Genomic DNA, 27262 nt, shown 5'->3' with positions numbered 1-27262 from the left:
CTTTTGATGAGAATAACGCTGATAACACATGTTTTAGTTGTTGCTGAACAGTGCTTTCACTTTGCAGCTTCTTAATCTGCCCTGCCAGCAAGGAAGTTGGGGTGCACAAGGAGCTGGGAGGGGAAACAGACAGAGAAGTTGGCCAAAACAGAACAGAGGGATTCCCCAAACCATATGGGGTAACGCTGAACTATAAAGCTGGGAGGGTTGGCCAGGGTGGGTGGGGTGTGTGCGCTGCTGCTCATGGTCTGTCTGGGTCTCTGTCAGTAGGTGGTGAGTAATTACATTGTGTATCACTTGCTTTGTATATTCTTCTGTTTATTATAATTAAAAAAAATTATTTTTATTTTCCCTTCCCTTTCTGTCCTATTAAACTGTCTTTATCTCAAGCCACAACTATTATTTATTTATTTATTTATTTATTTATTTATTTTCATTTCTCTCCTACATGCCACCTGGGGGAAAAGGAGAGTGAGTGAATGGCTGTAATGTGCTCAGCTGCCTGCCTGGTTAAACCACAACAGCCCCAAACTGCAGATGAGGCTGAGTTTTAGTCTTGAAAGTGTACTGACCTTTTTCTCTGCTGGTGTTGCCAGGCTGGCTGTACTAGTTAGATTACAAGCAGTGGTAGCAGAAAAGCATGTCCTACCCTGCAGAACAATTCAGGCCATCGAAAGCATGAGAAAGACATCAGCTCACTGGAGATAAACCAACAAGGAGAAAGAGTGAAAGGGATAGGAACACCATCCAAGTGAGGTTTTTATGTTTTGTTTTGTTTATTTATTTATTTATTTATTAATTTATTAAGATTAGATAACAAAATTGATTTTACTTTAATAATGCAGGTCTCATTGCTATAATCTACTACTCAACTTTACTTTATTACATCAACATTTTCCTCTCCTGTTCCTTTAACCAGATTTTTCCCCTGTTCAGATATTTTTGCTGGCTGGCTCTAACTTTCCACAGTGCCTTAAAGCTCCTGGGCCCTGTCCATGATTTAGTACAACTTCATGCTCTGTATGAGCCTGAATCCATATTTTCTCCATCTCTTCTCTTTTGCTTTCCTCTCCAGAGTTGATTGGACATAGTGGTGTTTTATATATTTGGCTATCTGGAAGACATCATAACACTGAACTGAACACAGCTGATCAACTACTGAGGAAAATATTGTTGAACAAATAGAAAAAGAAGTAAGAAAGTGTATAAATGGTTCAAACAGACTATCATATGAGTATTTCTCGACTACTTCAGCTCTCTGCTAAACTACCGTATCCCTCTGTCTCTTTTTTTTGTCTTGTTTGATCATCCTCCATGGTACTCCTGATGTATGGAATGACCATCAGCAGTGTTTTTCTTTAAAATTTTGGCTCAGTGCTAACTATTTCTGCATAAAAATAATATACCAGCAACTCTGTAATCTTTGCAGGTTAAATTAGTTTGCCATAAACTTCATGGCTAAACTGCCATTTGTACAAAAGCAGAGTAATTTACAGCTACCTCAGGTATCTTAAAGTCACTGTTCAGTTATTGAGATGTTGACAGATCCCTATTTTGGGGGACAAAAAATCTTGTAAGGCTCTCTTATTTAATAAGGCCCTCTTATTTTTGCTGACCGTTATGATCCCTACAATTTTCATGTCCTTAGCTCTTTCATTTTCATACTCGACCCTGGGGAATTGTTCCAGTTTCACAGAGCATTTCTTTGCAGAACATAACGCACACCTTATGCTACTTAATTACTAAAACATAACTGATGATAGCTAGAATAACCAAAAAGAAAATGGAGAGATATAGCTGACACTCAGAGAGCACAAGTTAGGTCACATCCCCAGAGTGTGTAAATCAGGATGACTTGATTTTTATCAGCAATTACACTGGCTTACACTAGCTGAGGCAATGGCTAGCTCTCTTTTAGCTCTGTTTTAGCCTTTGCATTACTCTAGTGGGATCCTTGACCTTCTATCTTAGTTTCATGGGAATCTATCTTCATGTGTTTACACTCTTCATACCATCTGCTGCTTATGGAGTGACTCATTAAAGAAGTCACTACATGCAAGAGCAGGAAGTCTGTTCTCAGAAGCAGAGGCACTGTATTTTCTGTGTGTCAAGCCTTCTCTGTACAGCCTTTTCAATTGTGATGTTCTTAGTTAAAACTACTGATTTCCCCCTCCCCAATCTGCTGTTCAATGACACGTGAGCTGAACTGATTACTCTGCTGTTTATCAATACTCTGTTTATAATAAGACTCTTTAATGTAACATTTCAATAATCTATTCAGACATATTTCTGGTTTCTCAGTAATTTCTTTTAAAATTATTTTAATGTCTTTCACTTCTATATTTTGACTGTAAAAATGAAACTTTAAGAAAATTAATGTTTTCTACTATAAAAATGTAAATGAGAATTACATACAAGCCAAGAATATATGTTAGGAGGGATTCTGCCAGTAGCAAAAGTTTGCAGGTAAATTACAAACCCCCCACCAAGGAAATGTATAATGAATTTGCTGAAAAAATACCCTTTTCCATGGGTACATTTGAATTTATCGTGAAATAAGATAAGTTACTTAACAAATTAAAACACATAAATTAAAGTTTAATATTCTGAAAATGTATGTATTTGTCTTGTTTGTCAAAATTAACTTTGTTAGGAAAAGGGAAGCTACATTTTATATCATATATTACTTAGACAAGCCATTATAATAAAATTATCAGTGAATTAATAAATCAAAGGGTTTTTCAGAACTGGCATTTTTCACATGCTGTGAACTTACACTATGCAGAAAGAACAATGATTTTCTCATGCAACTAGGGCTATTGGTAAACTGTGATAACACAAGAAGAAACTAAATTCTGTCCTGGAAAAGATATTACCTTGACTCCAGTTAAAATGACCTACACTCACTGTTAATTCTGTGATTAGAAAAGCTGGAAGTTAAAGAAACTGATTTATTTTGTGTTTTGTTGTTGTTGTTTGTTTGTTTGTTTTGTCAGGATGGTAATAAAATGCATACAATAAAATTGACTATAATTTACTTTAATATCCAGATTGTCAGTCTTAAAGGACAAGAATTGTATCATCCCATGTGTTTGTATAATCTCTGTGAGAATGTGGCTTCACCCAAGACTGTATTTTGGACACTCTTGCTACAAATATAACAATAATACATAACCATATCAGGAAAGAAAAGTACCTTATTAAGAGATTTTAATAACCTTTGTTTTAAAGTAACTAAAACCTAAAAGCTAAATGAATAATGAAGCTAAAACTTGAGTTAAAATATTGTGTGATGTTGTGGGGAAAATAAAAAGAGCATACTAATGGTATTTAGACATGGACATATGATAAATTCCTGTTGCTTTATTTTCTGTTGCTTCTTCTCTTTCCCTTTAAAAGGGAAAATGCTTCATATTGACCATGGTTTTAATAATCATAAAGTCTTAATCATTTATTTAAAGTTGACTAGCAGCTGCCTTAATAGCAGGCAAATTAGAAATCTATGCCAGTAGCAATTTGAAAATATGCCTACAAATCTTTGAGATAAATCTACAAATGACATCACATTTGCTTTATGTGCCAGTTGACATTATAGGCCAAATCTTGCCCTATCCATAAAATATGGTTCAATGGGGTAAGGCAGGAACAATTTGCGATAAGATTTAAACTTTCACAGAGAAAAAGGAAGAGATAGTAAATGAGAAGGAGAATTATGTAGTGCTGAACAACAGACCACATATGCAAGATAATCTTATAATCAGAAAAGCAAATTACATGTCAGACAAAATAGTAGGTATCCACTCCCAGGTTTGAGAATGTTTATATTACATTTTTTGTGAATTAATTTCCTCCTGAGTGACATATATGCAGATGGTTAGTTGCTAGGTTTAAAAAAGGGGCATTCATATAAAATTCCTAAACTCAAGGTAAGGTGGTGAGGGTGGGGATATCTCTGTCTTCTATATTTAGGTGGGATTTTAACTTTGAAAGAAAAACATAATTTAGGTAAGCAGAAACAGAGAATTTGTGTTTGTTTGGTACCTTCTCTTAGACAATCAAAGAGTACTAATTCTCTGCTTATATTCTAGAGTACTATTATTTTTTCAGGTTAGATTTCCCTAGCTGAAAGGCCATAATACAAAAACACAATAGTTGTTCCATTCAATGTGTTTTACTGGCAGAAACTATAATTCACCTAACTTTCTCCTGTGGATTAGAATTTCCGGATCATACTGAACCTGAACAAATCTATAGATGAAACACAAAGCTTAATATAATGTGGCAGTTTCACAGAGTTACTGTTTTAAGTTTTGTTGTTGTTGCTGTTGTTGTTTCTTTCTCTTTTTTCGTCCTTGATATCTCAAATAAGTATGAATTAACTTAAGTAATAACACTGGCCATAAATTCTCACTAATGAAAAATTTAAATGAATCTGGCAAAGAGCCTAAAGAGGAAAAAAAAAAATTGTGTAGTGTTATTTCCATGAGCTAATTTTTGAATAAGAAGCTGCTATGTTTGATTATTTACAGCATTTCATTTGCTTATGCAGTCCAGCTAATTCTGCATGGAAATGTCTTTCAGAGTGTATTTCTGCAATTACGCATTTCTACAGGACCCACAAACGCAAACATTAAAAAAATAATATCTGTTCTCTCTTTCTGCAATGCTTGTTTTCTAGCAGTCAGACTTCTACAAGTCAGACTGTCAGAGTATTTTCCTAAGTAATTATGGATAGAAAAGTAGAAAGTTCTCTTTAAGAGAATTATAATTGGAATAAAACTACTGCTAAAATCTTGTACAATGTCAGTTTTCTTCTAATAAAACACTAGTAATATTTGCCAGCAATAAGAAAATTTGCAGAAAGGTAGAGCAATGTTTTTATTTTTTTTATATAATTATCATTTCTTAGTAATAATTATAAAATTCCTGAGGTTAACTTTAACTGAACAACAAAGATTTTACTAAAGTAGGCTTTGAAAACAGTGTTATAGGAAGGATTTATCTGTGTTAAGTTATACAGATAACTTATAGGATAACTAATTTCTCTTCTGTGGTACCTGAATTGCTGTCAGCAGCTGAGCCTGGCTGAATCAGGCCAACGTTTGGCATCCCTATAGAACACTTTAGTTTGCTGCTATGGCTACAGTACACACATTGCCAATAATGTAGTACAGTTATTTTTCCAAGATGAGGACTTAAATTGAGCTAACCTCTAGTGCTTTCCAAGGTCTTTGTAGACTGATGCTTTGAGCCTCCTGATCTGCAGATTTTAGAAGCTATCCTTTGAGCCTTTCCATTGCCTGAGGTGACAGCCAGAGAAACAATGTGTTTGAATATTATCTTACATATAGGCATTTTATGACAAATCAAGTTATAAATAAGTAACAGATTAAGAAGCTGGTGATTTTGTGGAGTGAATTAACCTAACAGGTACGTTCATTCTCCATGGGAACAGATGAAACCTCCTCCAGCTTGGAAAAGAATAAAACCAGTAATGCAAAGGCAGAAAAGTCTTTATTTGTTTCATGCAATCAAATCCCTCTGAGATATAATACTAGGCACAAATTATTAACATTGTATGGAACTATAGTTTCCTTAGGTGGACTTAGTGCCATTAGGATCATGGTGCCATATCATGTGATGCAGAACAACTTTGTGTTTCACAGTTGCAATGTTTCAATGATGCAGCTGCATTTATTCCTGGTATTGATAGCTGAACAAATGCAATAAACACTTTCTATAAATAGAACATCTCAGTGGACAGTTACAAGAAGGAGTACAAATCAATTGAAAAGTTAAATAAACATTGTGTTTAGTAATAAATGTAGCAACAACAAAAATAAATTGGAAATAAAGCTAAAAAGAGAACACAGCTTCTGGTTTCATAGCAAAAGCAGTGCTTCGCCTCAGTGTCTGGCCATACTATAGTTCTCCACAGAGCTCCATTCTCAAGGAGAGAACAGTTTTGACTGAAAACACACCTAACTCGAGTTACATTGTATATTTAGTGGATGACCTTTTCTTTCTTTCTTTTTTCTTTCCTTCTATTACTTCTATTTCCTTCTAAAAATAAAAATAAATAAATGAATAAATAAAAAATATGTATTATCTGCTTAGTTGTATTTTTTTAGTTAAATGATTTATTTCTCTATACTTTTCCTGAACAGTAAAGTAATAGGCTCTTTTTTCTTACTTGAAAAATCAGAGGTTTCAGAACTCTGTAATGAATTGAGAGCAGTGAAAGATGTTCAGTATATTATTATCTGCATTAGTGAACACTATGCTAATCATCCTTGAAGATGTAGTAATAGTAACAAAATTTACAACTAATAAAGATTACTTACATGAATTCTATTCACTATCATTACTTTACACACAATGCATAAACAACACATTAAAACACAGTATAGTCATGTAAAAATAGATCAGAGTGCAGTACTCCTTAGAGAAAAAAAAACACATTTTTTTTTTTTCACCATTGTAAGTAAAATATAATAATAATAATAAACCCTAAATTTGGGGAGTGGGGCATCCTATGCTTGGAATACCATATGAAACTTAGAAATTCCCAGTATAGATCAAAATAGTTGTTGAATAAACTGTTGAATAAAATAATATTCTTTAGGAAGTTGGGATTTTTTTCAAAATCTGTTTTTACACAGTTCAGTTCTTTTTAGAAAAGGGAAGCAGAAAAGACACTACTATAACAGCTTCAAGGGCTGTGGAACTTCAAATTCCTATGCAATACACTACAGTCAAATTTAGTGTGGAAGCTAAAAAGAGCACAACAGTATAAGCCTTTTGGCACACCTAATTAATCTGGGCAGAGAAGTGTGCTGTCTTTCTAGGACCAAAGCAGAATCATTGCTTTTGACCGTAGTCAGAAGGTAATATTTTTTGTATCCAATCAAGAAAGCTCTTCATAGTACCACAGTAAACCTGGGGTAGGGGGGTGAGGCACTGGGGGATCAGGGAGGTGGGGGGGGGGGGAGTATGCTGACAATTCATCCATACTGAGTAGAGGTGGCACAGAAACATTCCTCTGTGTGGCTGATCTCTCAGCATCCCTCTGCACCTCTGCTTGTGGAACCCTCTGGGCAACAAAAGAGGAAAAACACAAGCCTGAATCAACATGTATCTGTGTACTTTTATGGCTTTCAAATAGGTTACCCAGCCAAGTGGACAGGATAAATGGAACCTCTCATACTCCCTATGAAAATTTTCAAAGAGAAAGCAGCGTTACCTACCTTGGTTCTATTTCCATGTCTATAAAACTTAATACTTAACACATGAGAGATGGAGAAGGAGAAAGGAAAGGGGCAGACTCTGCCTTCTATGAACTCTGCAGGCCTTTATGTTTCCCAGGAATTAAATATTTCTTTTTGTTTATAAGCCATTCTGTAAGGATGGCTAGATCTCTACTTATCCTTCCAACATATTTTCTCCTGGAAACATTATTACAGCTTGCAGTTATAGACTGCACTCCTTCCCATTTCCTCTCAGATATTCAGTTATGTTGGGGACTTTGATCAAACAGCTAGATTTTTGTGGCTGCTACTGGTAGCAGAGTTCAATATGAAGAGCTTAAGGCTCAGATATCAGTGATTCACACTGTCATTTCTCAAGTTTCCTTGTCTTCTGAAATCCCCTCAGCTCTAGCAAGGGCCAGTAACAGTAGAGAATGTGATGTAAATGCATACATCTTTCACAGCTTTTCCTGGAACAACTCAGGTTTTGATTACATAAGGAAAGACCTGCTGAAAATATCACTTTTGTTTCTTATTGTAATCAAGCTGGCTTGAACCAATCCAAAAGCAGGTGTTTACAGCCCTCAAACACTGGAACTGGCCTGGAAAATGATGAGTTAAACAGATTAGACTTTGAGTATGTAGTAACAGAAGAACTGTAACAGGAATTCTTTGGGTCACAGACTAAATTTGTGGGTGTTTTAATAGTACAGAAGTTAGCTACTTATACATAATAAAATGCTGAGTACATACTTTCTGTATACACTCAAGTTCAATCTGGTTATTCTGCAAGGCATATCCTCAAACAAATACACAAAAATACACAAAAGCAAAAGCAAGTAACCGAGAAGGTTTGAAGAGTTGGGAAAAATATAGGTAATAAGATGTTAGTATGACTCTAGTCTCAATTTAATGCCTTATATGTGTGGTTGTTTGGTGGTTTTTTTTTGGTTTTTTTTTTTTTTTTTTAGGTCTTTTTAAGTAATAGGGGAAAATAGCAATAAACGTTAACAATCTAATTTAGTTTTACTAGAGAATAACTGAATGCATTGACATTTCTTAAAATAGTTTTAAACTGAAGGCTTAAATATTCCTATTAAAAACATTCCTATTTGAAATCTGATTTGAGTGCACTCTCAATTTTGACTCTGATTTTGAATCACTTCTTAAAGTGATCAAGATTTTGGGAAAATTTAATGTAACAGTGACAACAACAAAATATGAATTAAGTTTGAAAAGTCTACTAAATCAAGATTATTAGTGATTAGGATGGAGTTTAGATAAGTTTCCCAGCGTGTCTCATCAAAAGAAGTTAAGCAGGAGCCTAGCTCAACTTCTCCAGAGACAAAGCTCTATTGCTTATAAAAGTCTAGAATCTAAAATAAGTACTGAGAGAATGTTTACTGTCAGGTAACTTTTGTCACATGAGTTTCTGTCTTTGTTCTTATAGTTAAATATTTAATTTCTGACGGTGTCCTACCGCTCTATTGGAAAGACATCACCCCCTATATACATTGCAGTGAAATGGTGTGTTTAGGTGCTATGTCAAAACCTCTCAAAGCTCATCTCTTTAAGTGTCTATATATCTCTGTAAAGCCCTCCAAAATTTAGTTTACCAAATTGCAGGCATTTTGGTGGGAGTGTCACTAATAGGTTTTAGTGGAAACAGTTCTCAGCAAAAAAATATTATCTTGTGTTGAAATTATGTAGCCTCAAATAGTGTAATCGTAAGTACTTTTGAAATATGGCACCATCTGGAAAACAGATTGTACCTAAACTCGGTAAATGCCACCAGAGGTCTTCATTTTCCAACCATCCAGATCACAACTGGTCAAAGGTGTTGTGCCATTCCCTTTTGGTCTGCTTGTATGATTTTTTCCCATAGAAATGAGCATGTGGAAAGAGGAACTTTTTATTCCTGGTTCTCTTCTCAAGAGTTTAAAATTGATGTACTGTATAATAATTCAATCTGGGTATTGCCATAGCAACCTAGGTGTTCGTATGACTGACACTTTGGTTACATTAGTTACCTTTTTAAGGATTCTTGGGTTCTGCACTTCAAAAACATCCAGATACTCAATTCCCTATTTTATTTCAGAACAACAACCTCGAAAACAATGCTCCTAAATACCTTTCAGAAAATAATATTCAGAAACTTGATTCTGAAAGAAGAGCAAAGCTATTACCATAAGAGAGTAACAATCATTATTTTGTATAGTGGCTGCTCATTTACCCATGACATTAATTAACAACAGACATTTTGGCACCTAGTTGGTTGGTTTATGACATGAAGTATATAATACAGATATAGTTAGTGTGCTTTCTTGATTGAAGTTCATTTTAAATTTTTCATCTTTCAATTACTCTAGGGAAGTAGCAAATAAAAGTCAATACAGTTAACTCTTCTTTCTTCACTGTAATTGGTATATGGTAAGAAAATAAAAATAGTTGCAGTATTTTCCTCTCATTCTGTTTCAATCAAGGCAAAAACTTCATATGTGGGTAGATAATTAACTAAACACATAGGCAACCCACAGTCTCTGAATCATATCTCTTTTCTCAGCTAAACATTCTTTTTTTTTTCCTTCTTTTTTTTCTTACCTTATACATTTCAGCTCAGCTTTACACTAATAAGTTCATTTTATAACGTTGATCAACAAGCTTTATTTATTATAGTAGTAATTGTTGAAAAAACTATTTGAAGGAAAATAGTTCTTCACAGATTTTAAATTGTGCTGTTTTGTATGCCTGATTCTAGAACTGAGGACATTCTATCATTTATGATAATTATTTATTTAGTTCATGTAACTTCTTAAATAAAATAAAAAGAAGACTTTCCTTTGATACAATCATAATTTTGATGAATCATTATGTTAAACACTAATGAGGTATACTTCAATAACATGTACCATCCCTGGTATTTTTGACTTAAAAGAGTGTTACTCAAAAGCATTTATTAAAGTTTTGAAGTTCTCATTCATTCGTTCTGATATTTATTTATTTATTTATTTATTTATTTATTAAGTGATTAGATTCCTGTCAAGGAAATGTTGAATGTACAAAATGAGGTATATCAAAATCGAAAAAAAAAACAACACCATCCTTTAGGAAATAAGCCCACTACCACCCCTTTTTTGATGAACTGTAGAACTCTTCCCATATAAAGCATGTTGAAAAACACTATTTGCCACCCACTGCCACTGCTCCCTGCTTTTTGACCTCTTCCATTTAAGTCTGTACATATTTATATGGTCTTTCAGTTATGTGATTCATCCCACAAATTTTATGACTCATATAAATTTTAATCAACATCCTTCTTAGAAATATTTTTTGCTATATTTTGCTTCACTGTATTCACTTAGAATAGCATGTTGTTTATTTTTAAGGAGGAAAAGAAAATCTAGGCATATATATGTGTTTAGGCATACTCAGAACAATTAAATATGACTTGCCATCAGAATTTTTAAAACCACTATTAATTTTGAGTCATGGGAATTATTGAATCCCTGTAAACATTATATAGGAGAACACATTTTAACAGATTAATGAATGTGTTGGTTTTTGTATTATGCCTTCTCCCTGTCTTTCATCCCCATTTATCTTTGGTTTTAAGCATTCCAGTGTAGTTTACATAAGACTTGGACAAGCTTTTATTTTAACTACATATGCTAGTGTATATTGGTCTTCAGTGTCTTTTTTTTTTTCTTAGACATGAGAAATAGAATTAATATATCACTACTTATCCTTTCACCTCTGCTTTTTCTAACCCACTAACACTAAGGGTAAAGAATTAAAAAATGCTTAAGTGTGAGATATTGCTCCTGAGTAAAAAGTAATTTTTTTCAGTAGAGATATCCTTTGTTCCTTTGTGATCATCAAAGATTTTTGACGTTGACTCCATGACTGTCTGCTGAAAAAACAAATTCAAATAGAGGAAAACTGTCTAAATCTGCAGTTCCCTAATCAGAATGAATAGACAGCCAAATGTTTTGCAGTTGGTATCTGCAAGTTGTTACAAAGATGGATTTATTTATTTTTTTAATACCTGCACACTAGTCTTCTGATTCATTTATGGTATATTCCCATGTTCACTGAGGTTTAAAGGTCCTTTTTGACTAAGCTTTGACTGTGCCTCCTTGTTTTTTTCTTTTGTTCTGTTTTCAGGTTTGCGTTTTCCTTGTTGCTTCTAAGGAAATCCTTCTTAATTATTTATTTCTGTGTATTGATTAAGAAGTGGTATCAAATTAAAATACTCATGCTGTGAATCATTTCCCTTGGCTGGAAAACCTGATTGAAAGATTTTTCTCCATCAATTTAGTTTTCCTTTATCTTTCTCTATATCCTTTCCAATTTTGATGTTTCATCTCATTGTCTGTCCACAGCACTATGCTTTTATCCACCAGCTGGAAGACTATGTATAATATGGATCAGGCTGCTTGGATCCTCCCTTTCCTTTCTTCTTTTCAGATTTTTTTTTTTTAGATTCCTTCCTGAATCTTCCTGATTTCTGTACCCCAAACCACCTCTTACAGTGTTTTCAATTTCCAGCTGGACTATCCTTTTTTGGGTGTTCTGTATTGGATCCTTTATTTGTTGTATTGAGAATTACTAGAAGAGTTCCCAATAGAGAGAAGGCATGAGTTGCACCTTTCTTTCCCATGTTTATTATTACTCTGTTTTCATTTCTCTTCTCTCTGAACTTTGCACCTTCTAAGTCCAAGAGAAATGTTCAGTTGTGACATAAGGACCTTATGAAGTTAAACACCTAGGTTCTGGGGAACTATGTTTTCTTCCTAGAGTCAGAAGCTCTACTTATTTTAGCTTTCAGTAACCCAAAAAAAGAAGTTACTAAAAAGTTTGAGAAGGAGATAGCTGAAGCAGTGAAATTTTCTCTTATTTCTCTGTCTGCATCAGAAACCTTTAGTAGGTTTGAAATATGAAATTAGATGCTGAAAAACATTCTGCAGATTTTGATTGCCTCCCAGTACATGCACACACAAAGAATTTGAAGCTATCCTGAATGCTGCACAATGCAATACAATTTATTTTCACAATATTTTGCTGCAGTTATAAATTCATGCCTCCCAACTCTGCTCAAAATATCTTACTGCCTTACTTTTATCTGCTGAAAGAAAACACATTTTCTCTCAAATATGCAAACTCCAAAATGTAAGCAAGAAATATATTAAAACATCCAGCCAAGAGATGGAAGTTATGATAGTAGGTTGTACTAATTTCCTATGTTTTGATATTGGATGCTTGTTACATATCCATCCTAGAGCTTAGATACAAGCAAGCAAACAAACAAACAAACCAATGAAAAAGAAACACGCAAAAATCTTGAATTTATGCTCAACTTATCAGAAAGCAAAATATACAGAATGCAAAGGATGACAGTTCTTCAGTTCTTAAAAAAAAACAAAACAAACAAACAAAAAACCTCAAATGCCAATATTTTCCTTAAAAATTTATTTTTCCTCAGGCAACCAAGTAATCCTGGCAGGCTGGTGGTCTTTCTCACCAATTAATCTAAACTGTTAAGAACTATTGTAGTCTCTATCCGCAACTAACAATGACCTACTTTAAGCTACAGATTTCGAAGTAAAAACCATTAAAAGGAAAAAAAAAAAAAAAATCCCTCCTGGCCATCTGTTGTTTATTTTTGCTATTAACGGCAAACTGTTCTCTTGGAGAACAAGGGTCAGTCAGTTCCACAGGAAATAGGAACGTTTTGCCCTTTCATTTGCTGCTTCGTAAATAGTAGCAGGTACTACTTTCCCCTCATAATGTTTGAACAAGTAGAAGTAGAAGTGGGTAATGTGATAATGCAGTCTTTGGAACTATTGTTATTTGAATTCATTATAACAGATCAGCTGGAGATGGATATATGAACTTCTACTCCATGACATTTCTTTTGCAAATGGTGCAATGTTCTGACCTGACTCCACCTTCTTTGTTGCTTTTTTTTTTTTTTTTAAATCTTTGTGTTTCTTACAAGATAATGATATAATATGTGTCATCATACCAACATTTTAAACAATTGTATTTTTACATTTGTTTTATTTTGTTCTATTAGGAACTAGTTTTCCCATATAAAATCAAAATATCACAACCTAACTTACATCAAAATATGCAGTTTCAGTACTTTCTTTTTTTTTTTTTTTTTTTTTTTTTTTTTTTTTTTTTTTTTTCCAAATACTCACAGCTATTAGTCAGCTGTGGAGAAAAGAATGGGGGTAGTAATCTTACCAATGCATTTTCTGTAGCACTGAAAAAAGAAGTAGAAATACAGAGCGAGCATTTATGATGATATTAGCACACACTGCAGATATGAACTAATTTATTTCTTAACTTTCTTTAGAAGAAATATGTACACATCCAGCTGTCTTTACATAACCATCTCTTGCAACAGATAAAGTTAAGGAAGGCCAAAGCAGTGGGTGGTAGTTGAAGAGAAGAGTGATGAATCATACAGTTGCAGTTGGTAAAATGCTGACCTTCTAATGAGACATATAGTTAGTAACACAGCCAATGTCTTTTTTTTTTTTTTCCTCTTCATTTTATCTTTCTAAAATTGGAGGTGTGTGATGAGCAGTAAATTGTTCTTTTTATTTATTGTCCCCTTGGATAGTAAATTATCTTTATAACATTCCTCAATCTATTCTGAAGGTAGAGATCAGTAATAATTCTGGAGACAAGGAAGAAATATAGACCAGGACTGCATTATTTCTTTTGGTTGCTCTCCTCACAGTGATGTTGATCCACTTTAAATTAACTTTATTCAAAGTAAGACCGAATTTATTTCATTTCACGTTTGTAATCCAAGCAGAACAATGCATAAAATCAAAAAAGATTCATCAGAAATAAAATATCCGAATCTGACAGCAATCAGTTGTAAGTCTAGTGATTTCTTTAAGCATTCTATGACTTTAACATACATATAAATTTTGGGAGGTTTGGGGATATTGGTATTTAAATTATTCTGGCAGTCAATCTGTGCTGGTACTGATTGCACAAAGTACTGCAGCCTTTAAGGAACAAGCATTATGTTAAAGGAATTATGGAATCATTTTCCAGTCAGGCTTTGGTATTTTACTATCTATTTTAGTACCAATAGTAACATATGCTGTGTAAGAGAAGTATTTGAACAATCATTTCCATACACTGAATTGCTGTTCAGTAAGCACTTGCTTGTTCTGGCTATTTTTATCACATTTTGCTTTTGCAGGATAAACTGAAACCATTAATGTGACAGTTTCAGATGATTATAGTACACCGGATGCTAGCACAATTTATTTAAGCTACTTTTTTTGCATCTGTTCTGTAACATATGCTTCAAAGTGTTTATCATCCTGCAGTAGGGAAAGAAGAAAGGTCATTGCTTTTATTTTGATTTCCTCAGATTCACCCCAAAATGTAAAGTCAAACCAAATAAATTCTAGCAGGTCATAAGCTTTTTCTATAGATATAGGGCAATAGCATGTGTTAAAGAGAACAGATTTTAAATGCAGGAACATTGTTTTAGATAAGAAATGACATATAAATCAAACAGAGGAAAGCAATTCTGTAGGAACATATGCTATCACTAACCTAATTTCAGCAAGATACTACTGGTCCTTATGCCCAGTTCTGTAAAAATAATTCAAAAGGAACAAAATTTGCATAATTTATTGAATATTAGGACTGTAAAAAGACAGCATAATACTGTAGAAAAATCCTGGTCATATTCCTATATGTTTCCATTCATGTTCCCCAAGTCTGGTGCATTCTTGGGGTTTATTCTACAACAATATGGATGCACTACTGCCATGAAAGGAAGGGAGGACTCTCTTCTGGAGGACTATTCAGAGGCCTCACTGAATGGAATCTTTTCCCTATTGAAATGAGAAGTGATGTTTGCAACTAGGGGCCAGGCTGAAATCTTCACTGTGGGTGAAGAGAAGATTTACAATCTATTTATAAAATGGCATGGTAATTCTTCTGCAATTATCATGAAACCATTCTTTAATCATGCTATCATTCTGTTTGCTTTGACTACCACTGCATTTTAAACATAGCTTTCTGCTGAGATCTCCTTGTCTCCCTTTTTCCTTTCCTTTCCTTTCCTTTCCTTTCCTTTCCTTTCCTTTCCTTTCCTTTCCTTTCCTTTCCTTTCCTTTCCTTTCCTTTCCTTTCCTTTCCTTTCCTTTCCTTTCCTTTCCTTTCCTTTCCTTTCCTTTCCTTTCCTTTCCTTTCCTTTCCTTTCCTTTCCTTTCCTTTCCTTTCCTTTCCTTTCCTTTCCTTTCCTTTCCTCTTTCTCCCCTCCCCTCCCTCCTCCTCTCCTCTCCTCTCTTTTTCCCTTTCCCTTTCCCTTTGTATGCTGTCTGTTGAGACAGGGTAACTATTATATTTCTAATTAATATTTCTTCTTTTATATATCCAAAAATTTCACCAGGCCATTTCACTGCAACATTGCACTCAAAAGTAATGTAGAGATGATTATTCAGGATGACCTGCTAATTGCTTTTCTGAATCACTTCTCTACTGTCTGGTAGGTTTAATTAGCATTCTTTGTTCCAAATATATGCCCTTTTGCTTGGCTCTAGTTCTTTTGGATTAATATTTATTAGTGAAGATTTGCTAAACATTTTTTAAATTCTGGATTTCAAACATAAATTCTGAAGATTAACTTTTTTTTTTTTTTTTTTTTTAAATTTGATCTGGCATTAAGGGTGGGCACCTGGATATGAAATTCAACTCTGGATCTGGGAGATGGGTTTCCTACCCATAGTTTAAGAGTGTTCTTCAGTGGAAATTGAAAGTCCAAGTTTATATAGTTCTTCCTTTTCCTTTACATAAGCACTAGGAAGCAAAATAGTCCTGAAAGTCTTGAAAGGAATATAATTATAGATAACTGACCTTAAACATCCAGACTGCTTTCAGTAAATTAAAGGAAAAGTAAAACAATGTTATTTTCATCTTCCTTTTCTTGGCACTTCATTTTCTCTGAAGAAAACTCTAAATAAAGTATGTAACTGTGTCTCACTGCTGTGTTTGAGTAATCTTTATGCTCATCCTGCTTTTCATCAGGTTAGACTACAAAACAAAAGTTATGGGGGGACATTGACATTTCTAGTGCATGGAGAAATAGTTATGCATTTATAGAATTGCATTAATTTTAGTCACAATCTGATGTTCTAGATACTTCTGGATACTTATTCTCAAGTTTGTTAATGAATGGTTATGAAATGAAGAACAGAAGAACAAACTTCATGCTTCCAAAAAAGTTGAACATTTAAATCTCAGATGTTATTCAGGAAAAGTTAAATGACAGTCTTTCTCTTGTTGTGACTTGGGACAAATTTTCTTACCAAAATCAAGAAATTAAATATTTTCTGTATGATGAAGTAAGTAAAAAGCAAAATGGTGCTACTAAAACAGAGAACTATATTAGATGCTTTTATTACAAAATAAAAGACTAATTTAATAAATGGAACAATAGGGAGTAGATAGTCTTTGAGTTTAGGGAATAGTCACTGCCCTTAGCGTGGAAAAAATATTGAATTACAAGTGCAGAACTGTTACCCTTCTTTCAGTACCCTACATGCACCTGAAAAATCCAACAGAAATATAATTTTATATCAAAAAATATTGTTCTCAGGTGGTATATATTGTAGTCACTAGTTTGAAATTTCCCTATTACTGCAACCATCATTATAGAAAATTATGTGAAGAAAAAAATCCTCAGTCTTTTTCCCCAATCTTTTTTGTTTGTCCTTTGGAACATCACATGAAAATTTAATGCTTATATACATTTATGCAGCAGAAAATGTCTGTATAAGCAATGCCTGTAAAAAAGAACTGATAAAGGTGGGAAAAAAAAAAAAAAAAAAAAAAAAAAAGGATTAAAGAGAAGGATGGGGAATCGGAAAGAATAAAAATTGGAAAGAGGTCACTGAAAAAAATCCAGACTTCATAAGCTTTACATTACTAACGACAGCATCAACAACAGTTTGATTTTTAGCCTCCCATGTGTGTGAATATCAAACTAATCTACTCTATAAAACAGAAACAAACAAACAAACAAACAAACTCTGCTTTTTGTTATGACCAATAAATTATTTAGCCAATAAATTAATTATAATTATATTTATATACTTTAGATGGGCTTTACATGAGGTGAAAAGTATCCATTAAAATAGCAAATCTTTTCTCACCGAGAGAACGCCATAGTTGAAATTATGCTCAGTCATTCAGTGAGAACTTTGTTGAACTTATCCAGCAGTTTATCAAGCCTTGCTAGAGATCTTGCTAAAAAATTTGCAAAGAATTTGTATTGAGAAGTTACTGGGATAGTCATGCTTAGACCTGCATCTATGCTTACATACTTTGTTCAATGGCACATTTAAATTGATATATCATTATTCTGTACTCTCATCTTTTCATATTTCTATTGGACACATCTCTTGAATTAAGTCATGCATTTTTAATCATATTAGCTGGTAAATTATCTGTCTACAACTTATGATTTTAAGTATTTTGACAGCTAAAAATAATTGTGTTAATTTCATAAATTTATCACTGCTTTTCAGCCACATAAGTACATTTCAATTAGCTTTTTATGGAACTGCTGAATTGCAAATCCTTTTCAAATTAAAGGGAATGGTCTACCATTTCAATTCATTCTACAGTGATAATTTCATTGATTTGACTTAATACACATGTAAGCCCAAACGTATTTGCATACAAAATGCCACAAGGCCTGGAGGCCTAATACAATTAGTTCAGTGTTTTTATCTCCTGGTACCACAGGGCTTCCACACAACAAGTTATTTTGGCAACCTTATAGTTCAATATGTGTCATGCAAGCGAGGAAGCCCTATTTTCTCTGTGGTTAAGCACTGAAAAAAACATTTTTTGGTTTTGTCCATACACTCAGTACTGCTGCCCAGTTGTTGATACTGCACATCTCGGGATAACCAACAACAGCATATCATTGACATGTGGATGGCTTCCATTTAAATCCCTTCATTTGGATTTTATTAGAATGGTACTGAGAACAGGAAAATGGTTTAGCGTAAGGAGCATTAGTGCCTGGATTTTTTAGCCACAGAAGTGATATTAACTCTAATGTGAACTGCAAATCCCTTGCATCTTGTTACAAGTAGTTTTCAGTGATTTCCAGTGATGGCTACTCATATTTTGTATTTTTCACTCAGTTTTATTTTCAGATTAGAATGGTTTTGTGTTTGATGGTGATATACAGTCAGTGAACACACTCTGCAAGCAGTCAACATGCTCAGCTTCATCAGAGCTTTGCCATGAACGTTAGCCCTGCTCCTGGAGCATGCTCAGCTGGGTTAGATGCACAGGGCTATTCCGCACATCTGTTATCTGATGACACGCAAGAGACTCCGACAGATTTGGGGAATGTAGATCACTTGACTAGTGCCATAAAAAAGTCTTGGGGTCACAATGGGGAAAGGAAGGTTTGAACTGAAAATGTGAGTGAGGGATACCAAACACTCACCCAGGGCTTTGATAATAGGAGCAGTGTCTACAGAAATATTTCTGCTGATTATATTCAGCTGACATCCGGATTCTATTTTTAGCACAAAGATGTATTTCTTGTGCGACCTTGGAAAAGACATCTCAGATAAAATTGCTGCCACATTGAAGCTGACTGTAAAATATCCATTCATTTCAATGTATTATCGTGTGAATATGGACTGCTATAGACTGACTTGGTTAGTTTACATGAAGTACAAATATAACTCCAGGGGGCAAAATAGTGCTAGTACGGCATTAATGTAGTATTATAAATGTTGACAAATAAAATAACTTTGTTTAGTGAGTAGAAGCTCTAAATGACTAATGTGTTTGTTCATTTCATAACAGCTGGCATTTCTCCAATACTCTTTCCTCAATAGCCCCTGTATGAATCTATTGTCACTACATTAAAATAATTATCCATAACTGAGCCATTTTGGCATGCAGAATAATGCAACCTGCATTTAAAATGCAAGCTAATTAAAAAACATTTTCTACCTGTAAGGTTTGCTCAGTGACATTTCCATAGTGGAGGTCTTCACGTTGTTTTAATCATGAATGATGATCACTACAGCTCCAGAGAGAGAACCAGCTGGCTGGGAAAGCACATGGAGCTACTTGGCAAAAGAAAGTACTTGCCAAACTGCACAAAATCCTTGGTAGGAAAGCAGAAAGGGGAAGAAGATACATACATAGAAAGTTAAAAGTGACAGATAGAATAAAAATAAATGGATAAGCTTGATGGTGACAGTGAAAATACCAGCTATGGCTTTAACATAAAAATTATGAAACTATGAAAAATAGGGGCAGCTGCCTCATAACACAGAGTATGGTAGGCTTGGTGGTGGAGTCATGTTTCTTGATTCCTTTGTATCTCATTCTAGTTCAGGTAGTCCACAAAAATCTGTGTATTAGTTAGATATAGATAAGGTACAGTGTTGAACAGTGTCTTTTACAACTACAAAAACAAAAGCAATTTATCATTTTTACCTACTTTTTTTTTTTTTTTTTTTTTTTGAAACAAGTCAAAGAGCAAATACAATACTCTGTATCTGATTTCCCTACTGAAAGCAGCCCTGTAGTCTGCTTGTCTGCTTTTCTGCATTAAGCTCATAAAATACTCTCTTTTCCTCTGTTTTGAAAAATTCATTCATTCTCTGAAAACCCACTGGAGAAAGCAGGCTTTCATACAAGAGCTGCTCAGACAGACTGTGATATCCAGTAGATATAACAGTGTTAGCCCAAGGAAAAAAAAGAAAAAAAAAAAAAAAAGGCAAATCAAAACCAAGAAAAGAGCACAATTTGGCATTTTGAACATTTTTTATAGAAATATATGTATGTACAACCATCAATCAAAATTTTGAATTCCCCCAAATTAAAACATGAGATAATCTGTGTCTTGACCTTAATCCACCTCTGGGATTTTATTCAATTTCTATTTCTGGAACACCATTTTTGACCTTTTTGACAATAGTGCTAAGTCTTTCTTTTGTTCTTTTGTGCCCCCCTTACACACACACACACGCTGGCCCCAAGGAGGAAAAAACCCAACAAAACAAAACAGAAAAACAAACAAAAACAAACAAACAAACAAACAAACAAAAAAAAGGGCAAACCAAAACCAAGAATACAAAGCAAATAAATGGAAGGAAGGAAGGAAGGAAGGAAGGAAGGAAGGAAGGAAGGAAGGAAGGAAGGAAGGAAGGAAGGAAGGAAGGAAGGAAGGAAGGAAGGAGGGAAAAGAAAGAAAGAGAAAGAGAGAAAGAAAGAAAGAGAGAAAGAGAGAGAGAGAAAGAAAAAGAAAGAAAGGAAGAAAGGAAGAAAGGAAGAAAGGAAGAAAGGAAGAAAGGAAGAAAGGAAGAAAGGAAGAAAGGAAGAAAGGAAGAAAGAAAAAGAAAGAAAGAAAGAAAGAAAGAAAGAAAGAAAGAAAGAAAGAAAGAAAGAAAGAAAGAAAGAAAGAAAAAGAAAGAAAGAAGGGAAAACACAAACAATTACTCTTTTTTCTTTACACATGAATCTTGTGTTTTAGGATGATACATAGCAACAAATAGTTGGACTTTTCTTTTTCCATTCTTCAATACAAAAACAAACAAAAACCAGACACACATAAAGCTCTCAAAAAAAATAAAAATAGCAGTGTGCTAGAATTAAATGATCAGTAAATTAAAAAAAAAAAAAAAAAATAGAATATTAACTTACCCACTGGACAGAACATCTGCTCACATTTTCTTTGGAAGGTCAAATTCTGAGTTAAGTACTGTGAAAAACTGTTTATATCATGATAGCTAGCCACATGTGTCTCTAAAAAAGTAAGCATAATCAAATTTCATGCCTTAACAAACAGACTGCATATACAGTTGGGATATAATTTTATAGGTGAAATATTTCAATTTGCTGTAGTAGGTATAAGCAAAACCAAAAGTATTAATGTACTGTTACAAGTTATGTATCCTCTGCTTGGCTTTCATGCATTGTTAATGCACTGTGTTTATTATCCCATTAAACTTTATAAACAAATCCTTTTGTTTCCCTTGTTAAAAGGAAGTAAGTCCATCATTAGCTTAATTAAATATACGTTTATTGCTGTTTGTCTATAGCTAAGTTAATGAAACATTTGGCAACGGAAATTCTATGATGACATTGAAATGATCACTCGCTACTGGGGAACTTTAAGACAAAATTAAAAATGGAAATGGCATTCTATCAAAGAAACACAGTTACTATTGCCAGAATGACAGCATACATGGGTGGACCAAATGAAAACAAAACAAAACAACAAAAACAACAAACCCTCTACAATGATAATAGAAATAATAGAAATGAAAATAAAAATAGAAAAATATCCATCTCAACAGTTCTGTTACACATACTTTCTGGTATCTTTCCTCGTCTGAAACATTGCTGGCAATTTCCTTGCCAATCACTTAGCATTTTACAGTTTCAATAAAACTTTTCTATGTTTACCTTCAGATTCTTTACATATTGAAGCATAATAACGAAGACAAATCATTTAAAAATATTTATACTAACAGTCTTTGTCAGACATCATAAAATTTTGATTCTCTTATATATAATAGTAATATCAGTCTTTGTATTATACAACCATTTGTTCCAAAAAAAAAAAAAAAAAAAAAAAAGACCATATTATCTGAAAACAGACTCTATTAAGTGTTTTGTTTGTTTGTTTGTTTGTTTTGTTTCGTTTTCCCCAAGGAATCATAGAATCATTGAATGGTTTGGGTTGGAAGCAACTTTAAAGATCATCATGCCATGGGCATGCACACCTGCCACTAAGTCAGGTAAATAAGGTTGCTCAAAGCCCCATCCAACCTGGCCTTGAACACTTCCAGGGATGCAGTAACCACAGCTTCTCTGGGCAACCTGTTCCAGTGCCTCACCACCCTCACAGTAAAGAATTTCTTCCTTATATCTAATCTAAATCTACCCTTGTCTAATTTCGAGCTGTTACTCCTTGTCCTATCACTACATTCCTTGATGAAGAGTCCCTCCCTAGCTTTCCTGTAGGACCACTATTGTGTCTGCTATAAGGAGTCCATGGAGCCTTCTTTTCTCTTCCTAAAGAACAACAAAAAAAAAATCAATAAACTCAATAAACATATTTTCAGCTTTATCAGTTTACAGCTAATAGCTCAGAGTTTCTTTTATATATATATATATATTTTAAACCACAACCATTATTTACTTTAATTTAAAAATTATATATTTCTTCTGGTCTTAGCCATCTTCTGTTTAGACATCAAACTGGAGAATGTAAGGAGTATGTAGCAATGAGACCCAGGGCTGGTTTGGGAGATGATGCTCGCTGAATTTTACTGAAATGATGAATTATTGACATTTGAGAAAACACAAACGCCCACTAACTCACAAATAATTTCATGAAATGATATCAAGCATTTGATACGTGTATGTTCATCTTTGCGCTTAAAGACAGAAACAGGCTAATGTGAAACTGGATATTTTGTAAAAATACATCTCCCAGGCAGTTACTTTCTATCGCAGTTACTGCAATAGAAAATCTACAAATGTCAATACCAGAAAACTGATCAGAACAAACGAGATGTTCTCCATTCATCTGGTTATTAGTTTTGGATTGTACTCTGTGAGATAAGTAATTGAGGACAAATATGCTAGGATTCAGGATTTTTGCTTCCCTGAGACCTCTGTGCAGTTTCATAAATGAAATACCACTCCTACATTATTATTAACATGCAATATAACCACATTATTTATATTGGTTATTAATACATAATTTATGAAAATGTGCAACAAGTAGTTATTAATGAACCACGTATGTGTGTCTGTATTTATACGTGCATATATTTTTTCAATTCTACTTCCAATAAATGTGGTATAACTAGTATTTTTTGCTGTTGCAGTTAAGGCCTGTTATTTATTTATTCATCTGCCTATCATGTCTCCATCTATTGTTCACCCCACAGCATATTTCAAGGCAGTTTGTGTCTCTTGCTAATTTCAGTTTTATCTGCTTGTCTTTGGCTGTCTGATCTGAGTATTTTATTTTTAATTGCAGTTAAATGGCTCTTTTCTCAAAGCCAGTATAATATGCAGTATGATGAATAAGTAGTAGTAGTAAAGTAGTACACTGATGTACATAGCGGTCCTGCTAAAAGATTTTATGGGGTAAAGACTTTTCTAATTATATTATCAAAAAAAAAAAAAAAAAGGAAAATACAATATTAATATTTAGATGTGGTATTTAAATTATCTGAGTTTTCAGCTTTATTTTTTTACACCAAAGATTAAATGTCTATTTGAGATTTTACATGCATTTTTTTTTATTTTGCTCCTGTAAAATACAGTTGAACTTTTCTTCACTGTTTTTAAAATGTTATTAATTTCTATGATCATTAAAGCATAAAATTAAAGATACAAAATATAGCTTATCAACAGCCACACTGCTCAGTTTAAGTAAAGCACTCTTAAATCTTCCCCAAATTCTTCTTAAAGATTTTAATTTAATCTCAGCTTTTCCCAGACTGCTATTTGAATTGATTTTCTAAACAGATCAGCTTCTTCAAAATATATCCCTCTACTAAACTAAGCACCATATACTTTGTATTGAGAGCTACAGTACCATAATATTTCTTAATTGGATCAGAATCTCTCTTAATACACTAAATGGATTCTAAAGACAAGGAGGGATCCTGGATCCCATTACAGCTGCTTAAAGACAAATTCAAATGGATGTGATCTCTACCAGTTTGAAGTGTCATCAATAAAACATTCATTCTTATTTTATAAACTAAGAATATTCAAATATTCACATTTCAAAAGAGTAATTCATTGCTAAATCTATGTCTTCATTTTTTTCCCCAGGACATTAAATAATCTTACTTTATAACTGCCCTGTTGTTATGTTCATATCATCACATATTGTGATTTCTGTCTGTAGTTCAAATATAGGTGTTAATTTCCTTAAAGTATTAAACAAAGAAAAGCACTTTTGAGAATATGGTTCCATCTGGAGTAAATATAATAACAAAATAGCACAACCATTTTCAATATAGATATTCAGGATGTATAATTAGTATTAGTATAATTGCAAGGAATTGCAAGTATAAATGGAGAAGGATGTCCTGTTTGACAGTTATCTGAAAAGTTATTTTCTTTTTAAGGAGAACAGTAAAAAAGTAATAACTATAATAACTGGGCAATTACTTTCAATTATTTGATAAACTACTAGATAAAATGCTAATAAAGTGCTGATAAAAATGCTAATAATTTTCAAAATATATATATCAGACAGTATCAAACCATATCTCAAAACTTCTTTCTACCATCCTACGAAACAAAACCAATTTTGTAGTGTGCCATTTGCAATTTCTCTTTTTCAGTTGTGCGAGCTTTTCTGCCTACCAATGGACACTATCATACTTCTAAGACAAAAAGTAGTCTGGGAAATGCATTGCATAAACACAGCATTGAAGCTGTCAATTTTGTTTTATAAAATTTCAGGTTGTTTCTTATGGAGAGAAACATGTTTCTTATGGAGAGAAACATATTCATCATGGAGAGACCTGGAAAGCTGCAGTTAGTTTTGTGAAACATTATTGTAATAAACAGCAATGCAGGATGCAATTAAGGCAATATATTATTAATGTTAAAATGTTGTACATCATTTACAAGTGGGAAGGTAAATAAGTAATAATTCTTGCTGAGGACTATCAATGAGTAGTAATAATATTGGCATTCTGAAGTGGTACAGTGATTGTAGTCAATTGTAGATACAACTTCATTCTCTATGATGTATAAAACATTGTTTATTTTGTTTTGCTTTTGAATGCACAGCACATGCTGCTAAGGAAGCTTGCATGGGTGTCCTACTCTTCATCTGTGTATTGAAAGAAATAGAATACCAAATATTTCTCTGCAGAAAACACTTGGTATGTGTTTTCGAACAGACTGTTGTTAAGAGATACAATCCCTCCAGCTATTTTGAAGAACAAGGCTTCAAGAAAGACCCTAAGCCCGATAAGAATAGTTTACTCAGCAAGGAAGCATCTAGAAAATTTACTGAGATGAGTGTTTCATGTTTTCAGTACACTGTATGAAATATTCAAAAGAGCCCTCTGAGAATTAGCATCTTGAGCAAGACAAAATTTTGAACTTCTTTGATGGTACACAATGAATGGAAATTACTCCAAAGAAAAAATTGCCAAATGAAAATCAGCTTTGGCTTGTAGGTATAATTGCCTTTAACCAAGATACCAGTGCACATGTGGTAAGGCTTTCTACCTGGTCAGTGAGACCCCCTGCGTCTCATAGAGTTATGAGACTTATTAAGTCTAGTATTAAACTAGAGATGAGTCTTCAATGAAAAAAATCTGAACCATTAACAACACTGTAATATTGGTCAGTTCCTAACTTTTCTTAGGAAACTCCAACAAGTGTGAAAAAGCTTCATGAATGTTCCAGCGAGAAATACATTTATCTTCAGCATTTGTTGTCATCCAATAAATGTATAAATTGTATATTCTTATACAATCCCAGCAAAAACTGAAGTAACCAGCAGAATTCTTTCACTTTCGTCATATTTGCTTGTTTGTCCTTGCTACCTGTCTGTTCAATAAACATCCAGTAATAAAGCTACAGGTGCTGTCTCCCTTTTATATGGCCTATGCATAGAATTTGCTCTTCCTAGCAACTTCAGATTTATTGCATTTAAGCTTAGAAAGTAACATATAATGTAGTTTGGAAAATGCTTTACTTTCTTAGATGAGAATAGAAAACGAATACTTAGACTTTCAGAACCTGATTTCTGTAAGGATGGGACAGATACCAATAAAAAAGAGTCAGAGTCTAGTTTTAAGTGACATATATGTTCATAAATATTCTGATAAACGTAGTCCTCACCTAGTAGTCATCACTACACAAAGAATGTATTAAAAACAAAACAAAACAAAACAAAAAACTATTCAAAGTGTATATATTCTAACTTTAAAATATGCACCCATGAGAAAACCAAAGAACGTTCTTCTTACTGTGACAGGGATTTAAAAAGCATGCTATTCTTCTGTGATCATACTCTAAGTACTACACAACATCATACTGAAAACATCATATTCAAATTTATTTTAAAGGACTCAATCTTATATGGAATTTATCTCATCTGGTTAAAAGTCTTTTTTCTAGCAGATTTTCACTCAATTTCTTGAAAACTCCACTGCTATAAAATACCTGTATTTCAGTTTTAAATATTCACAGAAGAATATTTGTATTTATCGTGACTTGTTTACAGTACAAATACTTTTACTTAAGCAAGATAATTCATGATGCTTAATACTAAATGAAAACAAAATCTTAACAGGATTAAGGCCTTGGCTATCACAAATTGATCCCACAGATATTGGAATAGCTCTCTGTTGTGCCATTTCAAATTCTGGTGTTAACATAGTGACTGGATTAAACATAAACAATAATATTAACAATAACAATAATAATAATAATGAAGTCATTAATGTGCTGGTGGACAAAGATCAGACCTTATCTTTGTAAGGTCTGATCTGCACTGATATTCAGAGGTGGGTATTATGGGTATTAGCTATGATGATTAGTCAGATAAGGTTGACACCTTAATATATTTTTCCATTTAGATGCTGAGAAAACATTAGGTACAGATAAACATAAGGATAGTAAAGGTAGTTCACTTTCAGATGTTTCCACTCAATTAATATGGTTCTAAGTATGTATTATGTACAGAACTTATACTGTTAAAAAAACAGATTCCTTAGAAACGTTCACTTAGTGTTATATAAATATTCAAGGAAACACAATTTATTTATATTTGCCATCTCAATCTCAGTTTTGGTACAGAGGATAAAATATATAGATATGTAGATAGCATCAGTGTGCTACCAGAAAGAACAGCCACTAGCTGTTTCCTAATCTTTCCTAATATTGTTCACTTTGATGAATGCATTGAGGGAAGGATGCTTTACATGTAT

At 33.4% G+C, this 27262-nt stretch overlaps 2 long non-coding RNA genes across 2 annotated transcripts; both read left to right on the top strand.

Annotated features, from left to right (window-relative positions):
* Window positions 1-222: 222 nt before the first annotated feature.
* On the top strand, window positions 223-25907 carry LOC311436422. Its single transcript, XR_014692833.1, has 2 exons — window positions 223-273; window positions 24774-25907. It is a non-coding gene; the product is annotated as an uncharacterized lncRNA (long non-coding RNA).
* LOC311436421 lies at window positions 15681-19086 on the top strand. Its single transcript, XR_014692832.1, has 2 exons — window positions 15681-15777; window positions 18446-19086. It is a non-coding gene; the product is annotated as an uncharacterized lncRNA (long non-coding RNA).
* Window positions 25908-27262: the final 1355 nt, after the last annotated feature.

The sequence above is a fragment of the Aythya ferina genome (genome assembly GCF_964211825.1).
Source record: "Aythya ferina genome assembly, chromosome: 4".
Lineage (NCBI taxonomy): Eukaryota > Metazoa > Chordata > Aves > Anseriformes > Anatidae > Aythya > Aythya ferina.
The sequence above is the reverse complement of the archived record's forward strand: the minus strand, read 5'-3'. Positions and strand labels throughout refer to the sequence as shown.